At 31.9% G+C, this 16,476-nt stretch overlaps 1 long non-coding RNA gene across 1 annotated transcript; it reads right to left on the reverse strand.

Annotated features, from left to right (window-relative positions):
* Positions 1–11,319: 11,319 nt before the first annotated feature.
* LOC109617608 (uncharacterized) lies at positions 11,320–14,619 on the reverse strand. Its single transcript, XR_010713413.1, has 2 exons — positions 13,289–14,619; positions 11,320–13,057 (listed from the first exon to the last, which is right to left on the reverse strand). It is a non-coding gene; the product is annotated as an uncharacterized lncRNA (long non-coding RNA).
* Between the last annotated feature and the right edge of the window lie 1,857 nt (positions 14,620–16,476).

Consider the following 16,476-nt stretch of genomic DNA (forward strand, 5'->3'; position numbering starts at 1 on the left):
GATAGAAAATTTCAGCCATACATTCAAGGTAGTTGGTTTCATATTTTTGATAATAACAAAAGACACACCGTCGTTTATATAAAATATTAATCAAATAACTAAAGAATAATGTGGGATTGCTCACTTCACATTTAAAAGTCAACAATAATACTTGATACTTCCCTTAGCAATAGGCTGTTGTCAAAACATATCACAAACTACGTAACAAATTAGTGAAATGACTATCTTGTGATTTAAATATTCTTCCCATTTTTCTATTCGTGAAATGTGTAATACTACTTGAGGGCTGATAAAGTCTCCCAAAAATAATAGTTCGGCACAACTTATCTTTTTAATTGTCAAAACATTTAATGAGATAAAATTAGGTTATTCGTTTGATGAAAAAAAATGATACAACAATTTAAAAACTAACTGCTAGTTTCAACCAATATGTGAATTCAAAAACTTTATCCACCAAACGGCGGAATATAATTTTTGTACATCGTTTAGTCATTAATAAGCATAATACCGATGCTAGAACCTAAAGAAATTACTCTCTTACGATGGTGTCTAACAATTATAAACAAAAATATTGTTTGGTTTGGTATGATGTTAGAGGTAAAATCAAAATGCAGTCAGAAATAAACATTCTGAGTGTCGAGTTTTCTGAAATTTATGTAGAATTTCATCTTTTTCTTTTTTTTAGGGGGGGGGGTCGATTAACCTGAACATATAAATCTGCAGGTAGGTAAAAGCAACTCCGCGCTTAAAGACCGTCGATATTATAATCAGTTTATTTTTCTGAACACAGTGCTAAATATCAATATCGATGGTTGTGTTCACCAAGATATTATTATTTTTCTACTTTAGAATCGATTTGATCTTTTAAGCTGTCTTGCCATGGTTTCGCGTGACAATCAAAATATATATATCACTTTTTTACCTAAGCAAAAATCAAAACGTGAAACATTACCCCAAAGTGCATTTGCATGATTGATACAATAATTTGATCGGCTTTCTGTGTTTATCTGTATTACTTGTAGAATCCTGTTTTAATCGCATAAAATGAATATTGTCATTATTTATTGGAAACCCATTCACTTCTTTACTGACAGAGGAAAGACTGGTCAAGCTATACAAATGTTTATTCTTACCTTATAACACTCGCTGATAAACAAAATACCCATGTCTGTTTTTTACTGTTTATATCCTTACTGACACTCATCTAAATATTGGGTATCTGTATTAAATGTCTTAATTTTGACATTGTTTACATTTATTCCGACGATTTGTCATGCTTTTGGCGTCATCAATGATAAATATATGTAATGCAGAGAGATTGAAGATATATTCAGTTATGGATTTTTATGGACATTTTAAGCCTGAAGTTTTCATAACTTAAACCAGAGATAAAGTTAAAATTGGCATTTTCTTGAGTAAAATATGACATCATGCTGCATAGTGTGAACGTTATATCGATCAGAGGAATTTTTACTCAATCGATTGCTGAGAGTTGCCTCATCGAACGCGCGTAGCAATTAAATAACATGACATGTTTTATGCACATGATAACATTTGTTTTAGAAAAAAGGAAAGGATAAAATTGAAAATTACACAAAAGCCATCTGTCAAAATAGCAAAAACTAAACATTAACTAATCATACAAACTCCACCCAAGTTTTCATGAAAATATAATGCAAAACTCTCAAAATTAAAAAGAATCAGACCCTCCGGAGATTCATCAATGAAAAAATTAAGGACTCCAATCTCAAATTACAAATAAAAAGAAAGTAAAATCAAAGCATTCTGGATACCAGATGTTCAACTCTTGGATTTACAGAATACCTACTTTGCTAGGTTTAATTTCTTTAAATAACTGCTGTACTGTAGTAATTGATAAGTGTTTTAATTGCAGACCTATCGCGGATTTGATTAATTGGTGACTTTAAGATGTAGTTCCATGTAGAATACTACAATTTATCATTGGATATACTTTTGCTAGCGTAGCAAAAGAAAGCACAAATGGGTATATATTTTTTCCCAGAAAATATGAGTATAAAATTGTAACAATTTATAAATTCTCATTTTTATAACCAAAGGTTTTTTATTTGGTATATTTTAAATCTAAAATGACTCCATATATTCTAATATATGCTTTTATAGATCTGTTGGTACGTAAAGAACTCGAACCGTGGCACAACTAGATTGTATTTATAATAGACCGATATGAATTGAAGTACAACATAAAATAGCACTTCTTATTTTGATGATATCAAAGAGTGTGATTTACTTATAGGAAACAATACCTTTTTGACAGTATTGCTGTATAACAACGAAACATTCTTCCGAATTTCCTTTGGTGACATGACAGGGGGAAATGTTGTGCTAGGCGTTTTTTTGTTCATAACGTGTTTGGGAATCGTAGGGAATATGCTCACCATAACTAAAATAGCATACAGCTCTGCATTACATTCGCCAACATTTGCTGTGATGGGGTGCCTTGCATTAGCGGATTTCTTTTCAGTTATATTTTTCGGCTTAGTGTACTTCACAGATGTTCTAAAAATGGTAAACGACCGAGTCTTCAAAATATTCCCTCACACATTTTATTTTAGTTCAACCTGCCATGTGTTGCTACTTTGTTCTGTCAGGTATTTATTAACAGTGTATCCCTTACAAAGCAGGCGATATCTGTCAGTTACATCTATGTTATTATGCTCACTGTCTCTGTGGTTCATGTGCTGTTTGATTGCTGTTGTTCTGTATGTGTCAAATGGTTTCGCTTGTGTACATGCTTCGATCATCCGTGGTATATGTAGTGTTATTATGTTGACAATTGTATCTTCAATTATGGTTACGTTGCATTTAAAAAAGATCAAAGTAATGAAACGTTCGTTTCCTTCGAATACACATAAGCAGGCACTTTCAAACATGAATGTAGTTGTAACAATTATCTTTATCATTTTTGCGGCATTTCATATATCTATGATTGTTGTATATTTTTATGAGTTTAAACTTGTTGTTCAACTAAGAGATGCATATAATGATCAGGTATACAAATATTTGTTTATCACCACGGCTTTAACGACATGCCTTAATTATTCGTGCAATCCTTATATATTATTTTGGTCTCTAATATTCTGTAAAAAGACATAACCCAGTAAATGATGACATTAAACGATGGGAGAAAGAGATAGAGAGAAAGAAAGAGAGACAACATAGTTAGAAAAAACGAGTGATTAAATTTTAAAGATTTTAAAAATTCTTTTTCATCCAGCTTAAAATTATAATAGTTGATGAGAAAAAGTTTTGAGTACATTTGTAATAAAAATTAAGAGCTACTGCATTACAGAGTCTTTAGTCGTTAAATATTATATGTTGTGTTATGATGTTATATTTATCAGAACGTCCCTCGGGATGTTTTGGATTTGATCAACCCCTGTCGTATTTTATAATATCATTATATTTAATGAATGATTTATTATTCCTTAAACCAAAAAAATATATATATTTAAGTACTTTATTTTTTTATATAGATATTTACGGAAGAAGAATCAGTACTTGAATATTGCAATAAAATAATCACAGGGGATCATTATCATGCTTCCATTTTTGTCAAGTCGAAATCCTTAAAATAGCATTCTCACCTATATTATTCGCTTTTTAAGATATCATTGAGAATTGTTGCTCTCTGAACCCAAAACCAATTATAAATAAATGTTTAAGCATGTATTTTCTTTAATCAATATGCTCTACAGTGTATAATTATGATTTTTGTCATTAAAACAATATCTAATAATGGTGTATGATGCAATTTTTTCCTACATATTGTGTTTTTTATTTCTAAATATGGGAGTAACTTATCTGTACGTAAAATCAGTTGTTTTACGGTTGAGAATCAAAATTTGTTGTACGTCTATGTCAGCTGATTTCATACAAATTCCAGAAAAAGAAAAAAAAATGCACTTAAAAATGAAAAAAAAAACACTCTATGAATTAATCTAATATAGATCCAAACCTTTAAAGATATTTTTGTACCCATAATTTGTTTCATCAGAATATTTGTCTCCTGTAAGCTGTTATAAAAATCCGATTTGTTCTTCGTGTATTTAAAGCTTTTTACACCAATTATTTTTCATGTGACAAAACTGTTTTTAGACAAAGTTTTGGTAAGTTGGTTTTCGTTTGAACTATGAATATCACGAAAAAATGAATAAAAACCTCAACTTGAACATTGTTTTGTTTTATGTAAAAAATCGATAGAAAATTTCAGCCATACATTCAAAGTAGTTGGTTTCATATTTTTGATAATAACAAAAGAGACACACCGTTGTTTATATAAAATATTAATCAAATAACTGAAGAATAATGTGGGATTGCTCACTTCACATTTAAAAGTCAACAATAATACTTGATACTTCCCTTAGCAATAGGCTGTTGTCAAAACATATCACAAACTACGTAACAAATTAGTGAAATGACTATCTTGTGATTTAAATGTTCTTCCCATTTTTCTATTTCTGAAATGTTTAATACTACTTGAGGGCTGATAAAGTCTCCCAAAAATAATAGTTTGGCACAAGTTATCTTTTTAATTGTCAAAACATTTAATGAGATAAAATTAAGTTATTCGTTTGATGAAAAAAAAAATGATGCAACAATTAAAAAATTAACTGCTAGTTTCAACCAATACGTGAATTCAAAAACTTTTTCCACCAAACGGCGGAATATAATTTTTGTACGTCGTTTAGTAATTATTAAGCATAATACTGATGCTAGAACCTAAAGAAATTACTCTCTTACGATGGTGTCTAACAATTATAAACAAAAATATCGTTTGGTTTGGTATGATGTTAGGGGTAAAATCAAAATGCAGTCAGAAATAAACATTCTGAGTGCCGAGTTTTCTGAAATTTATGTAGAAGTTCATCTTTTTTTTTTTTTAGGTGGGGGGGTCGATTAACCTGAACATATAAATCTGCAGGTAGGTAAAAGCAACTCCGCGCTTAAAGACCGTCGATATTATAATCAGTTTAAAAAATGTTTATTTTTCTGAACACAGTGCTAAATATCAATATCGATGGTTGTGTTCACCAAGATATTATTATTTTTCTACTAAAATCGATTTGATCTTTTAAGCTGTCTTGCCATGGTTTCGCGTGACAGTCAAAATATATATCACTTTTTTACCTTAACAAAAATCAAAACGTGAAACATTACCCCAAAGTGCATTTGCATGTTTGATACAATAATTTGATCGGCTTTATGAGTTTATCTGTATTACTTCTAGAATCATATTTTTAATCGCATAAAATGAATATTGTCATTATTTATCGGAAACCCCATCAACTTCTTTATGTTTTTTGTATTTTTCATTTATAAAAACGAAACATATTAGGAATCTAGCTGTACTTATAGGTATTTAAGGTCATATGCTTTTGACATTTACCAAAATTATCTTTCATAATATTCGAGGTAGTGTGTTTGCCTTTTTTGTACACACTGACAGAGGAAAGACCGGTCAAGCTATACAAATGTTTATTCTTACCTTATAATACTCGCTGATAAACAAAATACCCATGCCTGTTTTTTACTGTTTATATCCTTACTGACACTCATCTAAATCTTGGGTATCTGTATTAAATGTCTTATTTTGACATTGTTTACACCTAATTCCGACGATTTGTCATGCTTTTGGCATCATCAATGATACATATACGTAATGCATCTAGCTTTAAAATATAAGATTTTGAGAACAAATTTTGAGTATTTGTATAATAAATAAAGTGCTACTGCATTCCAGAGTCTTTAGTCGCTATATACTACATGCCATGTTAACGTAACAGTTTACAGTTGTCCAGAATATAACACCTTTAAATTGATTTTTTTTTTCAAAGTCATGATTATAGCAAAAATTCATTTGAATTTATGATCGATTCATCTGACTACTATTACTTTGCTTCCATCATTCAAAAAAACTATTTGTTAGATATTCTGTGAAACATTGGACATTATTGGAGAGGTGAACGTGCAATATCTTGGTTTAATTGGTTTATAACGAAAATTAAACTGGGGTACTTACTTTAAAGGGGCATGGTCACGATTTTGGTCAAATTCTATTTTTATGATTTTATTATTTACAGTGCTTTAGAAATGCATTTCTTATAATCAAATATAAATTGAGAGTCATTCGTAGAGTTATAAGCAAGATACATGTACAGGGCTCACAAGTCTCTGTCATGTAAACAAGGCTCGTGGCCTGTTTTTGTTTACATAGGTTCAATATACCAGTAAAAAATCTTTTTCCAGCTTTGTTGTCTATCTTTTTATTTATTTTAAGCATAAATAAACAGTTCCTAACATTTAAAACATTTGTCTTAAGTTTAAAACTGAAATTCTTTCTTCAACTTCTTCGTAAATTACAAATAATCAGCATACTTTATAATATACCTTTTTGACAAATCTTAACCGTATAATGTAGAGGAATTTCTATCTTTTTTTTTAAAATATTAACATTTTTAGGATCTGTATATGTGATGCACTACGAATCTTTTTTGTAATATACAGTGCAATCAATTTAAATGACCTATTGGAAAGGCGCAAGCGGAGTTTGCATAATTAACATTCTATAATTTGATCGTGCAGTTACTGCAATTGATATAAATATAAATGACCAGGAATCATTTTTCTAATACTATGGGGTGATTGTTTTAGACGGGGCGTAATTAAAGCAATCATAAACCCCTTTGGGATTTATTGAATTTGATAACGCCCAAACCAAAATTATCAACTCATATTACTCAGAGAATGATTTTTTATTCCTTGAAAACCAATTCATAGAAAGCATATGTTTGGGAACACCTAATCAAAGCCAAACAATAATGTATGTAATGAATCTCGGAAATGTTTAGATATTCAGTGTTTTTATTTACTACTTATGTACTACTTCAACATCAAAACTAGTATTTTCGTTATGTTTGATTCCTTGTGAAAAATACTATTTAATTGACGACAACAAATAATTATCGACATTGGTTGAATTGACAGTGATGCCTGCAGTTAAAAATATTCTTTCAGATGCCATTGTCATTCTAAGTGTTGTCAGTAAATTCCCGAGATTTTTAATTGCTGCTATGATTTGTTTCATAATAAAATAAATTACACAAAAGCTTACTTTTCCTTTGCCCCTTTGTTAATTACAATGCTCATTTAACCAATATGTAGATTTTAGTCACAGGTGAAGAAAATTCCAATATTTTTTTAAAGCACATCAGCACATCACAGGCACGTAGCATCGGGGGGGGGGGGGGCACTTTTTGCAGATTTATCTTTAATTTACATACAACAAATTGAATTAACATGGAGTTGCCCCCACCCCCCCCCCCCCCCAACACACACACACACACACACACACTTTTCTGGGACCATGTAATATTGAATTGAAATAATGAAATAAATAGTTAAATTGAAGTTAAAATGTATCCCCCCCCCTCCCACGGATTAATGCTTTCAGGTTTTATGTTTTTTGGTTTTTGTTTTGTTTTGCTAGTCGGGATTTTTTGGATGAGTCAGAGTCCCACCTTTCAAAAACGATGCTACGTGTCTGTATCAATTGGATGCACTTCGTGTCGCTGTAATGAGTAGAATCGTCAATTATATCGTCAATTATATTTGTGGAGAGGAATACCCTGGTCCTACATATATGAATGAAGTCATACTCCCTATGTGTCCACCAGAAGTCAAGGAAATTAGAATGAACAAATGACAATAACAAACCGTGAACCATCTCAAAAATCCATTAAACGAAATACAAATTCAAAGCAGAGCAACACGGACCTCCAAAGAGATAGAGGTAGAATCAGGTGCCAGGGAGGAGTGAGCATCCTCTGCTGTCACATCGTCCATGCGCTTAATGTCTTACATGTATCAGTAAAAATGTCATTATGGAGAAAAATGTCGTAATTTGGGGAAAATAACATGATTGGGAAAAACGGAGAAAAATCCGTGTATAATTCGGTATTCCATCAATAGTCCAGAGCAGAGCAATCACGGACCCCTGGAAAACCTCAGAGGCAGGATCAAGTGCCTAGGAGGAATGAGCATCCACTGCTGACCGGTCACACCCGCCGTGTGCTCTTTGTCGTAATAAGGAAAGCAACGGTAAAGTCTTGTTACGGTTAAAGTTATTTCACGAATAATTACACGAACGGGTGATTGTAACTCTTTTGTGTTGGAGATTTTTGAATGTGCGAGTGCGAAAGAGATGTATGTGTTCCTCTGCTATATAAGTGGGCGCAAGGAGGTATGTGGATATGTATATACATGTATATCTATTAACATGATAAATTATTATTATTATCTAATTCAGTAACATTTATATTAATGCACGGTATTAGTTATTTTCTTTGTTTAATTACAGTTTTACGTATTGAAGGAATGCGAGGTGCAAGGTGATGAGAACGTGCGTGTGTGTTGAAGTTGAACATTGTTAAAATAGTGTGTCTTGACACTGCGTTATTTAATAAACCTTCATACAGTATGAAATCCGCTCCTTTATTCAGTAATATTCGTCAGGAACACATCCCTACCGAAACAAGTCCGTAGACAATTAGGTGATTAATTATGGTCTAACAATTAGTATGAAAACCGTCAGTCAGTATGCGACCCGGTGGAAGATTGTATTTGCTGACAAGGTCGTTGTATCGACCATAGAACTTACGAAAAGATGACTTCAAACGAGACTGTTGAAAGTCCCGTTTTATTAACTTCGTCTTAGAAACTGTTCATACGAAGAGTATGTCCTTGCGTATCGAATCAACTGAGAGACAAAAACACTATATGCAGGTGATATAGGTATATTGCTACATAAGTAAGGAACGTTGACTATAAAAAAATTGAAGACATTGTGTTTATCATAAAGTTTTGTTGTTAGGTTACCATCAATGTCTATGCCAGTAAGATATCCAAATATGAAACAGATGACACAGTCTCTGTGGCATCTTTAATTTCAAGTTCACTATGATATATCGAGTCGACGTTAGTATGGAAATAACAATTGTTAATTGATAATACGTCGTCGATATACCTGAATGTTGAGATGAAGGCCACAGCGAGCGATTTATTTTTTTCACGTACAAGTTCTTAAATAAGAATACAAAAATAGATCTGCGAACGATGGGACGCAATTGGTGACCATGGGAATTCCAACAAAACTTGATTTCCAAAAACTACATAGAAATTGTCTATCAGAAACGCAAGCACCTTTTTAATGTCAACTTCAGAGTACTTGTCTGTGCAATCAGAATGGTTTTTAACAAAATAATTTTTTAGATTTCCAATGACAAGGTAAGCATTTTTACGACTTCCATTTTTATCGAAGAAACAACTGTCGATGATATCAAAAAGCCCAGATTTAAATTTGCCATTGGGAATGGTTGTATAAAGCGAGGACAAATCGTACGTTTTGATGCTATTGATTTTGGTAAGATTTTGTGACTCAAAGTTTCTAATAATTCTTTAGAGTTTTCATATCCACATCTGATTCACACCACTTCTGGAGTAGATTGTTATGCAGTACTCTTGAAGTTTCTCCTTCACTGCTGTAAGAATTTTAGTAAGGAGTACTGGCACTGTACCAGTTATCGGCTAAAATTTAACGTTTTCTTTTCGTAATTCCTTATTTCTTGATATTTTTCTATAAAACTTGACATACTTTAAAAAGTGAACTCCTTATTTATCAATCTGTTAGTTTATATCATTATTTAGAACCCAAAACATCTTTTTTTTGTGCATTTTAGCGCGCCCCGAATTTGCCGAGTTTTTACGATTTACTGTACCAGTTATCGGCTTCGTGATAATATCATCGTAAAATCCGTGTTCATGTTGATTTTATACTCTGCTAAATGTAGTTTGAATTATGCCCCTTGTGGGGTCAGACTAAAGTAGTCGGGGTCATGATACATTATAAACAAAACTCATAAAATTATTCGTTTATTATCAGACGGTAATACACCAAATCGTAGACTATTCAAAGCATAATTATGCAATCAGGCGTTCAATTGCGCTACGAATCTGGCGAAATTTGTGAATTCCTTTTCTTTTAAATTTGTTTATACATGTTAAATGTATTGATTTTATGTGTGAAATCAAAGAAGGGATATAATCACGTATCACAAAGAGGTAATATTCTATTTTTAACTTATTACGTCACTTCCCCCACTGCTGAAAGTGCAAAGATGTAAACTCAGCGGTAAACAATGATCGTTTAAGCTCATGTATACAACATATTCAAGAAAGTTTTCAAGCAAACTTACTTTTCTTTATTCGAAAAAGATGACTGAATTAAAAAATCTTGGATTGTTGCGTGCTTTAAACCCGAACTCTCAGTTTAGCCGATAACTGGTCTTAGCCGATAACTGGTACAGTACCAGTAAAGAGAGAGGTTTGGAAGAACATTTACTGGAACCTGCTATATATCTCTGTTTGTAAGGACTTTTGTGAAGCTTTGCAATCTAGTACAATAGGGTAAAGAGAAAACGAAAAAGACCACAATTTTTGTTTTGACTTTGTATAGAGGTTTAGTCTACGATTAACCACTATGTTCTACAGTCCTTCACGCAACGCCAGTAAATAATTAAATCGGGTGGATGTTTCCTTGCCTGTATTTTGTGTAATGTAATGATTTTATTCTGGTAACTTATTTACGCAATATCCCGGTCGAATTAAAATCATATAGTACTCAAAATGAAACCGAAAGATACCGAATAGGTGTTTTGAAATACATTTAATGTCATTGAATTTAGTTATACATATAATTCATATGCATGTAAGGACGAAATGTGTTCGGTAGTATAATTACCGAAGGTACTCATTAAATTGAATCATGTTAAGAATGTTAACTGATTGGTCAAATTTTAACTCAGACTATATCACTACCTTTGGAATTAGCTACATTGAAACAGGTTGACATATCGCTTTCAATGACTTTAAAGTATTTCCAAAATTTGTTAACATATAAAATTTGCAAACATTGAAAAATCCATGTAGAGAGTCAAATTCTCAGTGTTAAACGATAAGTAAGATCATTGATAGTGTTCTTGTTCAGACTTTACCAGGTATTTAAATTTGGCTTTGCTGAAGTCATGCACAAGAACTAGTTATGGTTGATAACCTCAAAACATATATGTTCATAACCAAATTTATACACAATCTTGTTCACACTCAATAGCATAAAAGAAAAGAACATTTAAAGTTCAGTAAATACCTTTAGATTATTTGTTTGTAAAACTACTTCAGAGCATTAAGTTTGTTTTTACAAGTGACAAAAATTTTACACCTGCATTGCATTTAATATGAATATCTTTAATTGTATATCATTAAGTAGCATATATAGTTAACCACACTTATAAAGAGACACTGTGACACACAGAATACATTTTTACCAACAATTGAATTAAATATATCTACATAATTTATATCTCAAGGAAAAAATGACAAAACTTTCCGATGCATAATCACGCAAGCTCGAAGGATTGTGTATACCACAGCATGACATATACCATGACCAAGCGGCCTCTAATTAAAACCCATTGGCCTCATGATAAGGCATTATTGTAAATTAAGATTTCTGATTAAAGTCATTAAATAACCAGGAATCAAAGACTTTTCTCACTGAGCCATTCCCTTTGTAACTGCTTATACAGAGCAACTTCAATTACGTAATACGTGTAATTCAACGTGTATTTTTGACGGCTTGAAAACTGTTAGGAGATAATAAAGATACATTAAACCTGTCGTAAGTTTTAAATTTCGTATATGTCTTAATAGCTCCAATATAGTTGGCAATACATGAAATATATACACCTGTTTTAAGACAATATGTCTCTTTAACTCAAAGACTCACTATCTACATACTATATTGGATTATTTTAACTTTCCCCGTGTAGTATTCAGCGACAAAAAGGTTGTCTGCGGTATCTATACATAGACCCCATGGAGTGTACAAATAACAGTTGTCAACGTGTCGGAGGAACTGTCCATCCTGATTAATGATATGGATACAGTCGTCATTGCGGTTTGCTGTTATAATCCTACTCTGGCTGTCTGTAGTGATGCCAAATGGATGAAATGACCCCTTTCTGGAAGATGGAGGACCAGTGTAAGTAAACCTGAACTCTCCGTCTTTATTGACAACTACTACTGCACCGAACTCATCGTCAGCAATGCATATATCTAGATTTTTGTTCTCAGTCACATATTTATTGCTAACGCCAGAAGAATAAAGTGGTTGACCTTTATTATTGAACTGAATGCTTTGTTTCACTTTGGATCCCGAATAGCGCACAAGTTTTGTTGTCTGTTTATCATTATCACTGACCAAGACAACCAAGAGTTCATCAGAGGAAGTACTACAAATACTCAGGGGCACCCAACCCTGCAGTCTGATTACTTCCTCAACGCTATCTTCCTTTACTATGTTCACGGTTTTCTCATTGTAATCGGTATAAACTAAATTACCACTACTTGTCAGTGCTATGTCACATGGCTGATACCCTGAGTTTGTTTGTACTGACTTAATCAGATCTCCCTGGAGGTTGTAAAGCCTCATTATGTTGTCTAAACCACAAGTCCATACGTGTTCATCACTTAGACTGGAAACGCTGCATAATCCATTCAGAAGTCCAAATTCAGTTTTTATTTCTGCGATGACCTGGGTTTTATCAATGAGCGGTTTTAAAACTTGGTAGGACTCAGTATCGAAATCATTCTTTATGTCACAACTGACCTGTGTGATGGGTTCTTTTAACATTTACCCCTTATGAAATCATATGGATGACTTTTGTTTTTCAATAAACAACAACAGTATGAAAAAATAAACAATAAATTTATCTACATATGTACAAAGGAATTATTAATCATAGTTCTCAACTTAATCCTCCATAATCTCGTGCGTCTTTCTACCACGCTCCACCACTTTCCACCATGTTCCACCACGATCCACCACGCTCCACCACGATCCACCAAAATCCACCCCGTCCACTCAGGTTAACAATAATTTAAGAATTATAAAATTGGTCACCTACAATTAACACACAATTTTCTAATAAATCATTACAAACATAAGTTTTATGCAAACCCACTAATGGCTACTATAGCTTCAAAAACAAGTAAATTAACGACATTATAGTACACACAGTAATACGTTCTTGTTCTTGTAGGTGAATATGATCAAACACGTACCAGACAATTTATGTAATAAATAGCAATACAATTCATCCGCCGACAAACAATATCGTTAAGTTACACTTACTGAGTTGTGGCAATAAAAATACAAATGTAGCCAATCAGGTCTCGCAACGCCAGCGCCAACAAAATCCACACAGGCTACATGTTCCCTAGATCACACAGCAGGGGACACACAAGAGACACACCCAAGTTCACACAGCAAGGGCTTAACATACACGAAAATACTGCTTGGCGTCCAGACCTCTTCTCCCAAAAGTCAGCCCACACCCCAAATATATAGTCATCAAAACTAACCAAACAAGTCTTACTACTCTAGATACTAAATATAGCGACATCCGGCAACACCCCTCATAAGCTTCTACGTAAACCTGCAAAATAGGTTCGAAGAGAATCCCAATCTAAACATAGTAACATCGAGAACGGAACAACCCAGTGACCAATAAAGCGTAAATAAATGAACGATAACTTAGATCTATAAACGATAACTCTTGCATTAAATATAGTAGACATAGAACCAATTACAATAAAAAAAAACATTGCCATAATGTCTATTGTGACACTTTACATCGTTTTGTTTTTCTATTTGAATAGAAAATGCTGACAAAAAAACCACACTGTTGATTAATCTGTTCATAGTCGATTCTTTGAGGTGTAAATATTGGTTGGGAAACTTTAAGCAAAGGGGGCAATTTTCTGAATTCAGCATTTCTTATGTCTGTATGTACAGATAAGCCTTACATCATTTTTATCGAGAATATTCTTTTGGTCAATGATAGTTTTATTGATGTCAGAAATAGTTCGAGCTATTTCGTTTCTATGTTCATTTAGAACAACCAATTGTTTTGATTCCATTTCATCCAGATCTGATTGCATTTTCTTAATGATTTTGTCTAACCCTCTGTGTATATCCTCTCCATGACCACCGATACCTTCGGCCAATTTGTTTGAGTTAAGTTTCAGTTCAACTTTTTGAACTGAAATGTTTGATGCCATTTCTTGATATCTAGGATATATATATTTCTCTAACTCTTTTAGTTCGCATTGTAAGATTTTCTTTTGAGTTTCAATTTTTGTCATAATATCAACAAATTGAAGTCCCTGTTGCTTCTTAGAAAATGCACATTGAACACAAATTGGGATATCACATTGTTCACAGTGAAGTGAACATATTCCTGAGGAATGTATCTGGCATTTCAGAATGATTCCACGATTTTTAAATGGTACAATTTCATGTAGTTTTGATTTATCTTGAAGGTGTTTTTCCTCACATACTTTAAAGATATTCACCTCACAACTGCCACAGTGTAGAGAGGGAAATGGAATCTCACACAAATAACACCACAAAACATCTTAAAGACAGTAATCGGTATCCATAGCCTAAATTTCGAATGGAAAAATAACAAACTAGACTTGTTGCTATAGCAACAAAAAGGTCTACCTTTCCGTGTGTTATAATCTGTATAAATGCATTTTTCTTGAAAAAAGAAAAATGAAATCATATATATATATATATATATATATATATATATATATATATATATATATATATATATATATATATATATATATATATATATATATATATATATATATATATATACTTAAATAAATAAAACAGAATGCGACAGTCCAAATTAAATAAATTGTTTAATTATATTTATTTAATTTGGACCGTCGCATTCTGTTTTATTTATTTAAGTAATTTTTGCTGTACCAAGGCTTTATTTATATATATATATATATATATATATATATATATATATATATATATATATATATATATATATATATATATATATATATATATATATATATATATAGAAAATTTGAAAAACGAAAATCTGAAGATTGAATGAAAGCGCTAACGTTTTACTCTGTGTTGTCTTTCGTTTTTCAAATTTTCTATATATAAAACCGGACACTGCGATATTTTTTGGATTTAACTATATATATATATATATATATATATATATATATATATATATATATATATATATATATATATATATATATATATATATATATATATATATATATATTTAAATACTGTTCAGGAACTTTCAATTAATCTTTTCTAGCCAATATAAAAAACAAACAAGTATTTCTTTTGAAAGAATGATCGGCAATAATTATATATTTGATAGCTAGAAGCAATCAAGAAGATCAGTTTGATGTAAAATAATGAAAAAAGTACTGTATTTTTACAAAATATAGAATATATTGAACCTGTACACCAAAATTTCATCATTATAAACCGTCAATAAATTTAATTTTGAAATAAATTTGGGGAAAGCCGTTCGTTAATTCCTTGCTAGTTTTATATTTTAAACGTAATTATTAAATGTTAATGTCTATTCTTTTTCTTCTTCAGAATACTCAGAATGGCTCATCAAAGAGCATTAACATGTTTACGAAGAGAGAGTTGTATTAAAATAATTTGATGCGACTGAAAAACATTGAATGCCATCAAAACTTGCTATTAAGGTCGCATTTGAACGTAACCTTGTTTATAAATCGCGTCTTCCTAGCTACTATTATGCAACATCAATAGATCGAGGTCAGTTCATGGAGCATCTTATGATTGAGGTCAGTTGATCGAGGTCAACTGCATTACTGAATGACTCTTTCGATTGCAATTCTTACGCGTGAGACAAAATGTGCATTCTTGAATTAACAGGTCAAACTGTATTTATGTATGTTTGCATCTATTAAGGTAAATGAACTGAAATAAAACTGAGTAAAATGTTATATTAATACTAAACCAAACTTCAAGTTTTTTATAAGAACTACTTATGCAAGCGGAATGTGTGCGCACGTGGAAACATTTGCCGGATGCCTAATATGGACCCAACAGTAATCGGCCGAAGCCGATCACAAAAAGTCAATTTTTGAGTGTTGACCGGAAGTGACAATCGACAAAATGAAAAAGTTACTGTTTTAACACATCTACTGTGAAATGTCTATCATCTATTAAAGCTTCGTGTCTTGATCAATTAAAGTTTTTGAGATCTGGTGGGTACAAAATGTGTTTTAAAAAGCTACCTGAGATACTTGAAATATCTCACCGGAAGGAGAATTTTTCTTAAACATTGCATAGATGACATATGTAAAGATTTATACTAATGTATTCTTTCTCTTTGAAATAAATTAAGTTCGTGAAAAAATATGTTTTAAAGTGCTTCCGGTGACAACCGGAAGTTACGATGAACAAAACAAAACACATCTACAACTATAGGTTTATCATCCCTGAAT

Source organism: Magallana gigas, chromosome 4 (assembly GCF_963853765.1).
Source record: "Magallana gigas chromosome 4, xbMagGiga1.1, whole genome shotgun sequence".
Taxonomy (NCBI): domain Eukaryota; kingdom Metazoa; phylum Mollusca; class Bivalvia; order Ostreida; family Ostreidae; genus Magallana; species Magallana gigas.